Source organism: Sus scrofa, chromosome 2 (genome assembly GCF_054392235.1).
Source record: "Sus scrofa isolate SSC_HxYL_T2T_F1_AM1 chromosome 2, Sscrofa_HxYL_maternal_Yorkshire_Landrace_v2.0, whole genome shotgun sequence".
In the NCBI taxonomy this organism is placed as follows: Eukaryota; Metazoa; Chordata; class Mammalia; order Artiodactyla; family Suidae; genus Sus; species Sus scrofa.
This window is the reverse complement of record NC_139384.1, coordinates 70905957-70923174: the sequence shown is the minus strand read 5'-3', so window position 1 is coordinate 70923174 and position 17218 is coordinate 70905957.

Here is a 17218-nt window from a genome sequence, read left to right as displayed (position 1 = left end):
GCTCCCAATCCATCCCACTCCTTCCCTCTCCCCCTTGGCAACCCCAAGTCTGTTCTCTATGTCCATGATTTTATTTTCTATGGAAAGGTTCATTTGTGCTGTATATTAGGTTCCAGATAGAAGAGATATCATATGGTATTTGTCTTCCTCTTTCTGACATACTTCACTCAGGATGAGAGTCTCTAGCTCCATCCATGTTGCTGCAAATGGCATTAGTTTGTTCTTTTTAATGGCTGAGTAGTATTCCATTGTGTACATATACCACATCTTCTTAGTCCATTCATCTGTTGTTGGACACTTGAGTTGTTTCCATGTCTTGGTTATTGTGAATAGTGCTGCAATGAACATTCAGGTGCATGTGTCTTTTTTAAGGAAAGTTTTGTCTGGATATATGCCCAAGGGTGGGATTGCTGGGTCATATGGTAGTTCTATGTATAGTTTTCTAAGGTACCTCTATACTGTTTTCCATAGTGGTTATACCAGCTTACATTCCCACCAACAGTGCAGGAGGGTCCCCTTTTCTCCACACCCCCTCCGGCATTTGTTATTTGTGGACTTATTAATGATGGCCATTCCGATAGGCATTTGAATTCCTGCTGTGGTGCAGTGGGCTAAGAATCTGGCTGCAGTGGCTTAGGTCATTGTGGAGCTGTAGGTTTGACCCCTAGCCTGGTGCAGTGGGTTAAAGGATCTGGTGTTGGTTATAGCTGCAGCTTGGATTCAGTCCCTGGTCTGGGAACTTCCATATACCATTGGTGCAGCCATATAAAATTCTTATTAATGTACAACACCAAGAGGGAACCCTCATGCAAACTATGGATTTTAGGGGATAATTATGGGTCCTTGTAGGTTCATTGATGATAATGAATGTACCACTGTGGCGGGGGGGCGTCGATGATGGGGGAGGTGATGCATATGTGGGGGAAGGAGTTATGTGGAAGATTTCTGTCTTAAATTTGCGTGAACTTACTACTGCTTAAAGAAATGAAGCCTATTTAAAAACAAAGCAAAATTCTTGTCATTAGTGTATAAGAGTTCTAGTTGCTGCATATACTCACTGGCACCTGGTGGAGTTAATTTTCCCCAGCCATTCCTATGTGTGTGCAATGACACATCACTGTGATTTTAGTTTGCATTTCCTAATGACTAAGGATGTTGAGCATTTTTTCATGTACCAATCTGCCATCCATACATCTTCTTTGGTAAAGTATCTGTTCAAATCTTCTGCCCATTAGTTTTCCTTGGATTGTTTGCCCTCTGATTGTTATATTGTGAGAGTCCTTCTTCAGATAGGTAATTTGCAAGTCTTTTTTCCTAGTAGGTGACTGATCTTTATATTATCTTAGATTTCTTTCACAGAGCAAAAATTTAATCTTTTTATAAAGTACAATCATTTTTCTTTTTATGATAATGCTTATTATGCTTATAGTGTTATATACAAGAACTCTTTGTCTAACCAAAGGTCACATGGATTCTCTTATTTTTTCTTCTAAAAGTTTTACACTTTTATATCATTTAGTTCTATAATCCATATTAAGTTATACTTTGTTTAAGGAGTGAAGTATGAGTTGACTTTTTTTTTGCATGTGAATGTCCAGTTTTTCCAGTACTATTTATTGAAAAGACTATCCTTTGTGCATTAATTACTCTGCATATTATTTAAAAAATCCTGGACTCTCTCTTCTGTTCTGTGATTTATGTGTCTAGTCTTTGGCCAATATCACACTGTCATGATTACTTTTGTCTTTGTATGTCTTGAAAGGGGTCTTGTCAATCCTTAAACTACATTTTTCTTTTCAGAAATATGTTGGCTATTCTATGTCCTTTGCATTTTCATGTAAATTTTAAAATCAGCTTATCTATTTCTACACAAAGTCCTCCCAGGATTTGGATTTCTTAGAATTTGTAGTCAATGTGAGGAGACTTACCTTAACAACATTGAGTCTTCCACTCTATGAACATTGTATATCTCTCCATTACTTTGGGTCTTCTTGGATTTTTTCATCAACATCTCCCAGTTTTCATCTTAGAAATCATCCACACATTTTTTTTTGTCTTTTTGCTATTTCTTTGGGCCGCTCCCGTGGCATATGGAGGTTCCCAGGCTAGGGGTCCAATCGGAGCTGTAGCCATTGGCCTATGCCAGAGCCACAGCAACGCGGGATCCGAGCCGCGTCTGCAACATACACCACAGCTCACAGCAATGCCGGATCGTTAACCCACTGAGCAAGGGCAGGGACTGAACCCGCAACCTCATGGTTCCTAGTCGGATTCGTTAACCACTGCGCCATGACGGGAACTCCCATCCACACATTTTTAGATGATAACCGAGTGTTTCAATTTTTTCTAGTTTATGATACTAGAAAGTGGTATTTGAAAACATTTTCCAACTGTTTGCTAGTTTATAGAAGAGTTTTTCTGTAAAGGCCCATCTAATAAGTATTTTAGGGCTTTCAGGCCATATTTAGGATTCCTCCTCTTCTTCTTCCCCATCCTAAATAATCCTTTTAAACCTAAAATAATTCTTGGTGGTGTGTCTTACAAAGACAGTCCACAGGTCAGATTTGATCTATAGATCATAGGTTGCCAAACTCTGGAATATAGATATAGAACTAAATTTTATATACTGACCATGTATCCTGAAGTCTTTGAATCATTCCCATTGGAATACAAATAATGCTGTTATTAACTTAATCTTTTAAAAAAACCCTTCCATTGAACTCATTTTCCCACCAGTTAATGCACCCTTTCCCCCCCCCACCATGTAGCTAACCTCTTCAAAGAATTATCTATACTTGGGGTGTTGAACGTGTCCTTTCCCAAGAGGAATGGGCTTTGACTTTCCACTAAGGGCTGTGATAATGAAGGGATGAGAAATAAGGATGAGAGGAATGGGTCCCCTGTGTCCCATGTTTAATTCTCAAGACACACCCAGGCCTGGTCCAGTCACTGGTTGCTGTGGGGCATCCTTTCCTCTCCTGAGTGTGTTGGAGCCTCCCTCTGTTGGAAGATTCAGAGACAAAAAACTCTAAGGCATCTGGTCTCCATTATTTGAATGTGTGTGAGTGTGTGTAATTGTGTGTAGGTGTGTGACTATGCACACACGTGTGAAGGTGTGTGTATGTAAGTGATGCATATAATTGTATGCACGGGCTGATGCATGTGTGTATTCTTGCAGGTGTACACGTGTTTGTGTACACGTGTGTGCATAAGTATGTAATTGTAAGCACAGGTGAGTGCATATAAGCGTGTTTATGTGTAAAAGTGTGCACACACTGTGTTTGCATATGTGACTGGGTTGCAATTGCTGTGTCTGTGTGTTTAAGGGTGTGAATGTATTTTGAAGGGCATGAATGTCTTAAAGTCACTGAACCACTGTAACTGTCTGCACTAGGCTGTGTTCCTCACAATAACTGCTCTGGGAGGACCCTACCCCTGTCGCCAGACCACAGCCTTATAGTTCAGGCAGAATTCCCTTATGAGAAGTCCTAAGGCCTGAGGGAGGGTGCATGTTCTCTGTTGTCTCCCAGAGGGCTAATTCCTAGGTGCCAACAGTGTAAGCTTCTTTCCTAAAGTACCTTTTATCTACTGCATCTCCCCGCCACACACACCCCAGTTTCACTTACCCACTGTCCTTCTGGAATTTCCTGGGATAATTTCCCAAAGAAAGAACATTCAGTTGAATTCTTGTCTCAGGGTCACCTCCAAATAAAGTATTCGCACTTGAATCTTTGCATAAGGATCTACTTCCAGAGAACACAAACTAAGAAACACATATAGACTCAATCCTCCAATCATCAAGGGCCTGTTATTGTTTTACAGAGGAGGAATGTGAGGCTCAGAGAGGGCAAGTCATTTGCTCAAGGTCACACAGCTGGAGAGTGGCAAAGCCCAGCTCTGACCATGGGCCACCTGACCCCAAACCTGGTGCTTGTGCCTCTCCTGGTAGCCTATTCCCTGCTAAGGGAAAAGGGAATGAACAGCGTATGTTTGAATCCTGTAAGATCATTGATGTGTGTGCTAGTGGGACCTATGGCTCATGGTTGGTGCCTGTGTCCCCATTCTGTCAAAAATAAGAGAAACGATGGCAATTATTCATGCTTGGTGCTGTCTGTGAGCCAGAGAGTATTGTTATAAGCATTTGACTCATTTCAATTCACTTGATTTTCACAACCATCCTGTCATTACCTTCAATTTTCAGGAAAGAAAATTGAGGCAAAGAGATGTGAAGAGACATGCCCAAGTTCACACAGTTGGTCTTGATTTGAACCCTGGTACCTGGAGTTCAAAGATCTGGCTTCTCACAGTTTGCATATATTAAAACCTGCTGCATTCCAGGCAGTAAACATGCACTAAACATTTTCCTCTGATTGTTTCATAATGCAATGATTTGAATATCATTTAGAATAAAAAGATAATTCAGCTCTTTTAAAAGAGAGTGATCAAGATGTGGAGGAGTAAGACATGGAACTCACCTTTTCTTACAAACACATCAAAAAATATACTTCTTGTAGAATGATTCTCACACAACAACTACTGAACACTGGCAGAAGATACCAGACTTCCAAAAAGGACAAAAAAACTCCACATAACTGGGTATAACAAAAGGAAAAAATGGATGGAGGGATGAAGAGGGAGAGAAGGAAGGAATTATTATGGGACTAACACTCCTGAGAGGGAGCTGTGAAAGAGGAAAGTAATCTGAACACTAAAGGCCACCTAACTGACAGGGGGATCATCTGGAACAGAGGGTGAGGCACAAAGCCTCAGAGAAAGGCAGAGCAGCCATTATGAGGAGGGCAAAGCACGGAGAGCCCACACAGATGATCAGTAGCACAACGTGGCACTCCCCAGCTGGGACACCTGGACAGAGTCTGGATGCTGAGACTTGAGGTTTGAAGGTTAATCCAAGGAAGAAAACTAGGATTGGATATGTGGAAAAGGCATGAGTTAAGGAGTTGTGCACCACAGGGGAGGGAGTTTTAGAGGAGTCTTAGGTTCACTAGAGAAGAAAGGCATCATTGTTGGGGAGTGTTTGGGGGGAAGGACAACCAAAAGAAGCTCTTTATCTGTGTACCTGGGGGCTCTCAGGTGGCAGAGTGCCCTTTTCATGGGCTATGGGAGTGGGCACAATTCCAGAGGTGGACTTCAGAGATGAGCACTGCCCACCACCACAGAGGGTCCTGTGACCAGGCACCACCTGCTGCTGCAGTCACACCAGGGTTTGCCACTGTGAAGGGCCCTGCAGCTGAATACTTCCCATTGCCCATTAGCCTTCATTGATATTCTCAGGACATTACATCCCCAAAAAACCAGAATATAAATTCTTTTCAAGTGCACATGGAATATTCCCTAGGATTGACTATATACTATGGGCAAAAACTAACCTCGACAAAATTAAGAGTGTAGAAATCATTTCAAGCATCTTTTCTGACCACAATGTCATGAAACTAGAAATAAACCACAGGAAAAGAAATGAGATAAAACTAACTATATGGAGACAAAACAACATGCTACCAAAAAAAAAGGTCAATGAAGAAATCAAAAAAGAAATTAAATAATACCTTGAGGCAAATGACAATGAAAACAAAAACATACAAAAATTATGGGATGACCCAAAAACAGTTCTTAGTGGGAAGTTCATAGTGCTGCAGACCTCCCACCAAATAAGAAAAATCTCAAATAAACAACCTAAGCTAATACCTAAATGAACTAGAAAAAGAAGAATTAACAAAACTAAAGTCAGCAGAAGTAAGGAAATAATAAAGATCAGAGAGGAAACCAATAAAATAGAGATTAAAAAACAATAGAAAAAATCAATATAACCAAGAGCTGGTTATTTGAAAGAGAGAGAGAGAGAAAAAAAAACACACTTTGACAAATCTCTGGCCCAGCTTACCAAGAAGAGAGAGGAAACCCAAATAAACCAAATAAGAAATTAAAAAAAAAACAAATAAATCTCAGTGAATATAGAATAAATACAAAAATCATGAGAGAATACTATGAACAATTATATACATAAAAATTTGATAACCTAGAAGAAATGGACAACTTTCTAGACACGTACAGACAACCAATATTGAATCAAGAAGAGATAGATGACTTGAACAAACTGATCACTAGAAGCAACGCCAAGTAGTTATGCTGCACATAACAGGAACTCCAAACTGATCACTAGAAATGAAATTGAACATGTAACTTAAAAAAATCCTGCAAACAAAATACCAGGACCAGGTGGCTTCACAGGTGCATTCTACCAAACATACAAAGGAGAACTTACACCCATTCTTCTTAAACTCTTCCAAAAGATTGAAGAAAGAACACTCCTGAAGACTTTCTATGAAGCCACCATCACCCTAATACCAAAGCCAGACAAAGATACTACCAAAATGTAAATTATAGGCCAGTAATTTTGATGAATATAGACACAAAAATTCTTAACAGAATTCTAGCCAACCAAATCTAACAACACATTAAAAAGATCATACACTGCAACTAAGAGGAATTCACCTCAGTTTAATAAAGATGGTTCAAAATATGCAAATCAATCACTGTCATTCACCACATTAACCAAAGAAAAGTCAAAAACCACACGATCATCTCAATATATGCAGAAAAAGCATTTGACAAAATTGAACATCCAGTCATGATAAAAAAAATATCTTACTACAGTGGGTATAGAGGTAACATATTTCAGCATAACAAAAGCCATTTATGAAAAACCCACATCCGATATAATACTCAACAGAGAGAAACTGAAAGCTTTCCCACTAAAATATGGAACAGGACAAGGATGCCCACTCTCATCACTTTTATTCATCATATTATTGGAAGTCTAGCCACAGCAATCAGACAAACAAAAAAAATTAAAAGGTATCTGAATTGGAAGAGAAGAGGCAAAATTGTACCTCTATGCGGATGACATGATACTATCTATAGAACATCCAAAGGATTCCACACAAGAAATATTTGAACTGATCAAATAATTCAGCAAAGTAGCAGAATACATGATTAACATTCAGAAATGGGTTGCATTTCTTTATACCAACAATGAAATATTAGAAAAGAAATATAAAAACATATCTTTTAAAATCATACCCCCCAAAATTAAATACCTAGGAATAGACCTGACTAAGAGGTGAAAGACTTAAATGCTAAGAATTATAAAACATTAGTCAAGGAAATTAAGGAGGATCCAAAGAAACGGAAAAATCCCATGTTCCTGGATTAGAAGAATTAACATTGTAAAAATGGCCATACTACCCAAAGCAATCTAAAGATTTAATGCAATTCCTACCAAATTACCCCTGACATTTTTCACAGAACTAGAATCCAAAAATTTATATGGAACCAGAAAATACCCAGAATTGTCCAAGCAATCCTGATGGAAAAAAACAAAGCAGGAGGTATAATTCTCCCAGATTCAGACAATATTATTAAGCTACAATAATCAAAACAGTGTGGATTTTGTATGAAAATAGATATATGAATCAGTGGACCAGAATAGAGAGCCCAGAAATAAACTCAGACACCTACAGTCAAATAATTTTTGACAAAGGAGATAAGAATATAAAATGGGAAAAAGACATTTCAGCAAGTGGTGCTGGGAAAACTGGACAGCTGCATGTAAATCAGTGAAAGCAGAACATACCCTCATACCATGAACAAAAATCAACTCCATATAACTTAAAGATTTAAACATAAGACATGATACCATAAAACTCCTAGAAGAGATCATAGAAAACTTTCTCTGACATCAGTCATGCAAATGTTTTCTTAGGTCAATCTCCCAAGGCAATAGAAATAAAAACAAAAATAAATGGGATGTAGTCAAACTTACAAGCCTTTGCAGAGCAAAGGAAACCATAAACAAAGTGGAAAGACAACCTAAAGAATAAGAGAAAATTGTTGTAAAGGATGCAAAAAGGAAGGACTTAATCTCCAAAATATACAAACAACATGTACAACTCAACAACAACAACAAGAAAACAAGCAACCCAATTGAAAAATGGGAAGACCTAAAGAGATATTTCTCCAAAGAAGACATATGGGAGATTGGTACAAGACAGCAGAATGGAAGGATTTAAGCTCACCTTCTCTCATGAAAATACCAAAGTTACAACTAACTGCTGAACAACCACCAATAAAATAGGCTGGAAACTACCAAAAAAGATATCCTATACCCAAAGACAAAACAAGCCACATCAAGATATTAAGAGGGGTACTTTCACAATATAAGCAATCTCATACCCACTGGGTAGACAACACACATACTGGAAAATAACTACATCATAGAGGATTCCCCATAGAAGTGAGAGTTCTGAAATCTCATGCCAGTTTCCCAGGCCTGGGAGGTTAGCTGCCTAAGCCTTTGGCATTGAAGGCCAGAGGGGTGTGTTCAGGAGCTCCACAGGACTGGGGGAAACAGAAATTTCTCTCTTGGAGGGCCCACACAAAATTCCTGTATATGCTCTGTGTCCCGGGGCAAAGCAGGGACTCTGTAAGAATCAGAGTCAGACAAACTTGCAGGTCTTGGAGAGTATCCAGGGAAAGCAGGGAGGGTTGTGGCTTGCTGTGGGGGCAGGACATTGGAGGGAGAGGTTCTGAGACTATTCACCAGTGTGAGCTTCCCTGAAGGCTGCCGTTTTGAAGAAATATGGCACAACCCTCCAGTGCTGAGAAGCCCCAGGTCAAACAACAGACAAAGTGGGAACACGACCCCACCCATCAGCAAACAGACTGCCTAAAGTCCTCCTAGGCACACAGCTGCCTCTAATCACACCCAGAGACAAAGCCACACCCACCAGAGGTATAAGACTCAGGTCCACCTACCAGTGGTCAGGCACCAGTCCTTCCCATCAGGAAGCCTGTAACAAGCCCCTGTATCAACTTCCCCCACAAGTGGGCAGACACCAGAAGCAAGAGAGGCTATAACCCTCTAGCCTGCAAAGAGGAGACCAGATGAAAACTATAAAAAATGAAAAGGCAAAGAAATATGACAGATGAAGGAACTAGACAAAACCAAGAAAAACAGAAAAGTAGACTGGAGATTAGCAGCCTCCATGAAAAAGTCTTCAGAATAATGATATGAAAATGATCCAAGATCTTGGAAAAAAACTTGGGGGCAAAGATTGATAAATTACAAAAAACATGTAACAACTAAATAGAAGACTTAAAGGTTAAACAAGCAGAGATCCAAAATACAGTAACTGAGGGAATTCCTGTTGTGGCTAAATGAGTAATGTACTTGATTATGCATTATAAGGGTGCCAGAAGGAGAAGTGAAAGACAAAGGGCCAAAGAAAATATTTGAAGAGATAATTTCTATAAATTTCCCTAACATGGGAATCACTCAAATCCAGGAAGCACAACAAACACCATATAAAATCAACTCAAGAAGGAAAACCCCAAGACACATATTAATCAAACTGACCAGAATTAAAGACAAAGAGAAAATACTGAAAGCAGCTAGGGAAAAGCAACAGATAACATACAAGGGAAGCCCAATAAGGTTATAAGCTGGTTTTTCAGCAGAAACCTTGCAGGAAAGAAGGGAGTGGTACAATAAAAGTGATGAAATGAAAAATCTTCCAACCAAGACTACTATACCCTGCAAGACTCTCATTCAGATTTGAAGGAGAAATCAAAAGCTTTACAGACAAGCAAAAGCAAAGAGCATTCACCACCACTAAACCAGCTTTACAACAAATGCTAAAGGAACTTCTCCAGGTGAAAAACTAAAGGTCACAATTAGAAACAAGTTACAAATGAGAAGGCTCCCTGGTAAATGTGGGAAATCATCCACATGCAAATATGATACCAAAACCAGCAATCATGAGAAGAGGCGAGTACAAGTGCAGGATACTGGAGATGCACTTGCAATTAAAAGACCAACAATTTAAAACAATCTTGCATATATAGAGACTCCTATATCAAAACCTCAAGGTAACTGCAAACAAAAAACCTACAATAGATACACGCATGAATAAGTAAAAGCAATCCAAACACAACACTAAATATAGTCATCAAATCACAAGAGAAGAGAACAAGAGAGGGGAAGAAAAAAGACCAACAAAACAAGTCCAAAACAATTAACAAAATGGCAACAAGGACTTACATATCGATAATAACCTTAAATTGAAATGGGCAAAATACCTCAACCAAAAGATATAGACTGGCTGAATGGATACAAAAACAAGACCCTTATATACACTATCTTCAAGAGATCCTCTTCAGTTCTAGGGACACATATAAACTGAAAGTGAGAGGATGGAAAAAATATTCCATGCAAATGGAAATAAGAAATCACATATCTCAAAACACATATCAGACAAAATAGACTTCAAAATAATGTAGATTGCCGTCTTGGCTCAGCAGTGAACGAACCCAACTAGCATTCATGAGGATGTGCATTTGATCCCTGGCCTCAGTGGGTTAAGGATCCAGCATTGCCATGAACTGTGGTGTAGGTCGCAGATGCAGCTTGGATCCTGCATTGCTGTGGCTCTGGTGGAGGCTGGCAGCTACAGCTCCGATTGGACCCCTAGCCTGGGAACATCCATATGCCATGGGTGTGGCCCTAAAAAGACAAAAAAAAAATAATGTTATGAGAGACAAAGGACATTACTTAATGATCAAAGAATCAATCCAAGAAGATATAACAATTGTAAATATATATGCACCCAACATAGGAGCACCTCAACATATAAGTCAACAACCTTAAAAGGAGAAATGAACAATAACACAATAATAGTGGGGGACTTTAATACCCCACTTACAGCAGATCATCCAGGCAGAAAATAAACATGGAAATACAGGTCTTAAATGATGCATTAGACTAGATGGACCTAAAGATATTTATAGACTTTTTTGTCTGAAAGCAGAAGAACACATTCTTCTCAAGTGCACACAAAACCTTCTCTTGGATAGATCACATTCTGGGCCACAAATTAAGCCCCAGTAAATTTAAGCAGATTGAAATCGTATCAAGCATCTTTTCCAACAAAAATGTTCTAAGACTAGAAATTAACAACAGGAAAAAAAAGGGAAAAAACCACACAAACACATGGAGACTAAACAGCACTCTGCTCAGCAACAAATATATCACTGAAGAAATCAAAGGGAAATTAAAAAATACCTAGAGATAAATGACAAAGAAGACACAATGATCCAAAACCTATTGGATGCTGCAAAAGAGCTCTAACAGAGAAGTTTATAGCAATACAAGCCTACCTCATGAAACAAGAAAAATCTCAAATAAATAATCTAATCTTACACCTAAAAAACTAGAGAAAGAAAAACAAACAAAAAACCCAAAGTGAGTAAAAGGAGACAGAGCATAAAGATCAGAGCAGAAAGAAATGAAATAGAAATGAAGAAAATAATAGAAAAGGTCAATGAAAACAAAAGCTCGTTCTTTGAAAAGATCAAGAAAATAAACCATTAGCCAGACTCATCAAGAAAAAAAGAGAAAAGCCTCAAATCAATAAAATTAGAAGCGAAAAAAATGTTACAATGGACATCACAGAAATACAAAGGACTTCTACAAGCAACATATATACCAATAAAATGGACAACCTAGAAGAAATAAACAAACTCTTAGAAAGGTACAATTTTCTAGACTAAACCAAGAAGAAATAGAAAAGATGAATAGACCAATCACAAGTACTGAAATTAAAACTGTGATTAAAAAACTTCCAACTGGACAGGATGGCTTCACAGGTGAATTATTTCAAATATTTAGTGAAGAGTTAACACCTCCTTCTGAAACTATTCTAAAAAATTACAGAGAAGTAACTCTCCCAGACTCATTCTATGATGCCACCATCACCCTGATACCAAAACCAGACAAATTTATTAATCAGTTCAAGGAGTTTTGGGGTTGAGTCCTTAGGGTTTTCTAGGTATAGAATCATGTCATCTGCATACAGTGACAGTTTGATCTCTTCTCTTCCTGTATGGATGCCTTTGATTTCTTTTGTTTGTCTAATTGCTGTGGCTAAGACTTCCAAAACGATGTTGAAGAGCAGTGGTGAGAGTGGGCATCCCTGTCTTGTTCCAGATTTGAGTGAGAAGGCTTTCAGTTTTTCCCCATTGAGGATTATATTTGCTGTGGGTTTCTCATAAATGGCTTTGATTATATTCAGGAATGTTCCCTCTATACCCACTTTGGCGAGGGTCTTGATCATGAATGGATGTTGAACTTTGTCAAATGCTTTTTCTGCATCTATTGAGATGATCATATGATTTTTGACTTTTTTTTTGTTAATGTGGTGTATGATGTTGATTGATTTGCGTATGTTGAACCATCCTTGTGAACCTGGGATGAACCCAACCTGGTCATGGTGTATAATTTTTTTGATATGTTGTTGGATTCGGTTGGCTAAGATTTTGTTGAGAATTTTTGCATCTATATTCATCAATGATATTGGGCGATAGTTTTCTTTTTTGGTGGTATCTCTGCCTGGTTTTGGAATGAGGGTGATGGTGGCCTCATAGAATGTCTTTGGGAGTATTCCTTCTTCTTCAACCTTTTGGAAGAGTTTAAGGAGGATGGGCACCAATTCCTCTTTATATGTTTGATAGAATTCACCTGTGAAGCCATCTGGTCCTGGACTTTTATTTGTAGGGAGTGATTTTATGACCTCTTCAATTTCATTTCTAGTGATGGGTCTGTTCAGTTGGTCTGTTTCTGCTTGATTCAGTTTTGGCAGGCTGTAAGATTCTAGAAAATTGTCCATTTCTTCCAGATTGTCAAACTTGTTGCCATATAGTTGTTCATAGTATTCTCTTATGGTTTTTTGTACTTCTGCTGTATCCGTTGTGATTTCTCCTTTTTCATTTATAATTTTGGTGATTTGGGTTCTTTCTCTCCTCTTTTTAGTGAGTCTGGCCAGGGGTTTATCAATTTTGTTCACCTTTTCAAAGAACCAGCTCTTGGTTGGAGGGGCTGTGGAGAAAAGGGAACCCTCCTGCACTGTTGGTGGGAATGTAAACTGGTACAGCCACTATGGAGAACAGTTTGGAGATAACTTAGAAATCTATACATAGACCTTCCATATGACCCTGCAATCCCACTCTTGGGCATCTATCCGGACAAAGCTCTACTTAAAAGAGACACATGCACCTGCATGTTCATTGCAGCACTATTCACAATAGCCAGGACATGGAAACAATCCAAATGTCCATCGACAGAGGATTGGATTCGGAAGATGTGGTATATATACACGATGGAATACTACTCAGCCATAAAAAAGGATGACATCATGCCATTTGCAGCAACATGGATGGAACTAGAGAATCTCATACTGAGTGAAATGAGCCAGAAAGACAAAGACAAATACCATATGATATCACTTATAACTGGAATCTAATATCCAGCACAAATGAACATCTCCTCAGAAGAGAAAATCATGGACTTGGAGAAGAGACTTGTGGTTGCCTGATGGGAGGGGGAGGGAGTGGGAGGGACCGGGAGCTTGGGCTTATCAGTCACAACCTAGAATAGATTTACAAGGAGATCCCTCTGAATAGCATTGAGAACTATGTCTAGATACTCATGTTGCAACAGAAGAAATGGTGGGGGAAAAACTGTAATTGTAATGTATACATGTAAGGATAACCTGACCCCCTTGCTGTACAGTGGGAAAATAAAATTAAAAAAAAAAAACCAGACAAAGATACTACACAAAAAAGAAAATTACAGGCCATTTTCACTGATGAACACAGATGCAAGAAACCTCAACAAAATACTAGAAAACTGAACCCAGCAATATATTAAAATGATTGTACACCATGATCAAGTGGGATTTATCCCAGAGATGAAATGATTTTCCAATATCCTCAAAGCAGTCAGTGTGATACACATTAACAAAGTGAAGAATACAAACCATATGATCCTCTCAATAGATGCAGAGAAAGTTTTGACAAAATCCAACACCCATTTCTGATAAAAGAAAACTCTCTAGAAAATGGACATAGGGGGAACCTACCTCAACATAATAAAGGCCATATATGACAAACCCACAGCTAACATCATTCACAATTGTGAAAAGATTAAAGTATTCCCACTAAGATCAGAAACAAGACAAGGATTTATGCTCTTGCCACATCTATTCAACTTAGATTTGGAAGTCCTAGCCATAACAATCAGAGAAGAAAAAGTAAAAGAATTCAAGTTGAAAAGGAATAAGTAAAACTATCACTGTTTGCAGATGAAATCATACTATCCAGAGCAATCCTAAAGATATTACCAGAAAACTGTTAGAACTCATCAGTGAATCTGGTAATTTTTTTCTTTACTTTTTAAAAAATTACTCAATTAATTTTATTACATTTATAGTTGTACAATGATCATCACAACCAAATTTTATAGCATTTCCATCCCAAACCCCCAAACTGTCTCATTTGGAAAACGTAAGTTTTTCAAAATCTGTGAGTCAGTATTTGCTCTGCAAAGAAGTTCATTGTGTCCCTTTTTTAGATTCCACATGTAAGTGATAGAATTTGATGTTGGTGTCTCACCATCTGACTGACTTCACTTAGCATGATAATTTCTAGGTCCATCCATGTTGCTGAAAATGCTGTTATTTCTTTCCTTTTAATGGCTGAGTAATATTCCATTGTGGACAGGTACCACCTCTTCTTTATCCACTCTTCTGTCTATTTGGGCATTTAGGTTGTTTCCATGTCTTGGCTATTGTATGTAGTGCTGCAATGAACATTGGAGTACATGTATCTTTTCAAGTCATGGTTTTCTCTAGATAGATGCCCAGTAGTGGGACTGCTGGATCAAATGATAATTCTGTTTAGTTTTCTGAGGAATCTCCACACTGTTTTCCACAATGGTTGCATCAATTTACATTCCCACCAACAGTGTAATAGGGTTCCCTTTTCTCCACACCCTCTCCAGCATTTATTGTTTGTAGACTTTTTTTTTTGGGTCTTTTTGTCTTTTTCTTTTTGTTGTTGTTGTTGCTATTTCTTGGGCCGCTCCCGCGGCATATGGAGGTTCCCAGGCTAGGGGTTGAATCGGAGCTGTAGCCACCGGCCTACGCCAGAGCCACAGCAACGCGGGATCCGAGCCGCGTCTGCAACCTACACCACAGGTCACAGCAACGCCAGATCCTTAACCCACTGAGCAAGGACAGGGACCGAACCTGCAACCTCATGGTTCCTAGTCGGATTCGTTAACCACTGCGCCACGACAGGAACTCCCCTGTTTGTAGACTTTTTGATGATGGCCATTCTGGCTGGTGGAAGGTGGTACCTCAGAGTGGTTTTGATTTGCATTTCTCTAATAATGAGTGATGTTGAACATCTTTTCATGTGTTTTTTGGCCATCTGTATGTCTTCTTTGGAGACTTGTCTGTTTAGCTCTTCTGTGCATTTTTTTGATGGGGTTGTTTGTTTTTTTGGTATGGAGCTTCAGAAGGTGTCTGTAAGTGTTGGAGAGTAATTCCCTGTCAGTCACTTCGTTTGCAATTATTTTCTCCCATTCTGTGGGTTGTCTTTTCATTTTGTTTAGGATTTCTTTTGCTATGCAGAAACACTTAAGTTTAATTAAGTCCCATTTGTTTATTCTTGTTTTTATCGTCATTGCTCTAGGAGGTGGATCTGAGAAGATGTTGCTGTCATTTATGTTGGAGAGTGTTTGGCCTATGTTTTCCTCTAAAAGTTTTATAGTATCTGGTCTTATATCTATGTCTTCAATCTATTTTGACTTTATTTTTGGGTATGATGATAGAAAGTATTATAATTTCATTCTTTTCCATGTGGCTGTCCAGTTTTCCCAGCACCACTTATTGAACAGGCTGTCTTTTATCCATTGTATATTCTTGCCTCCTTTGTCATAGATTAGTTGGCTGTAGGTGCGTGGGTTTAATTCTGGGCTTCCTGTCCTGTTCCACTGATCTATATTTCTGTCTTTGTGGCAGTACCATATGGTTTTGATGACTTAGCTTTGTAGTATAATCTGATGTCAGGGAGCCTGATTCCTCCAGCTCCATTTTTCTTTTTCAGGATGTCTTTGGCTATTCTGGGTCTTTTGTGCCTCCAAACAAACTTTAAAATATTTTGTTCAAGTCCTGTGAAAAATGTCCTTGGTAATTTGATAGGGGTTGCACTGAATCTGTAGATTGCCTTGGGTAGTATAGTCATTTTGATAATATTGACTCTTCCAATCCAAGAGCATCATATTTTTTTCCATTTGTTGGTGTCATCTTTGATTTCTTTCTTTAGTGTCTTATAGTTTTCAGAGTACAGGTCTTTTGTCTCTTTAGGTAGGTTTATTCCTAGATATTTTATTCTTTTGGATGTGATAGTAAATGGGATTGCTTCCCTAATTTCTCTTTCTGATCTTTCATTGTTAGTATATAGAAATGCAGTTGATTTTGTGTACTAATTTTGTATCCTGAAACTTTGCCAAATTCATTGATGAGCTGTAAGAGTTTTCTGGTAGAGTCTTTAGGATTCTCTAGGTATAATATTGTGTCATCTGCAAATAGTGATAGTTTTACTTCTTCCTTTCCAATTTGGATTCCTTTTATTTCTTTTTCTTCCCTGATTGCCATGGCCAGGACTTCCAAAACTATGTTGAATAGTAGTGGTGAGAGTGGACATCCTTGTCCTGTTCCTGATCTCAGAGAGAAGTCTTTCAGCTTTTCACGATTGAGAATGATGTTACCTCTGGGTTTGTCATGTATGGTTTTTATTATGTTGAGGTAGTTTCTCTCTATGCCCACTTTCTGAAGGGTTTTTATCAGAAATGAGCTTTGGATTTTATCAAAGGCTTTTTCTGCATCTATTGAGAGGATCATATGGTTTGTATTCTTCACTTTGTTAAGGTGGTGTATCACATTGATTTGTGGATATTGACGAATCCTTGCATCTTTGGGATAAATCCCACTTGATCATGATGTTCAATCTTCTTAATGTATTATTGGATGTGGTTTCCTAATATTTTGTTGAGGATTCTTGCATTTGTTTTCATCAGTGAAATTGGCCTGTAATTTTCTTTTTTTGTGGTGTCTTTGTCTGGTTTTGGTATCAGGGTGATGGTGGCCTCATAGAATGAGTTTTGGAGTGTCCCTTCCTCTGCAATTTTTTGGAATAGTTTCAGAAGGATAGGTGTTAGCTCTTCTCTAAATGTTTGGTAGGATTCACCTGTGAAGCCCTCTGGTCCTGGACCTTTGTTTGTTGGAAGTTATTTATTTATTTA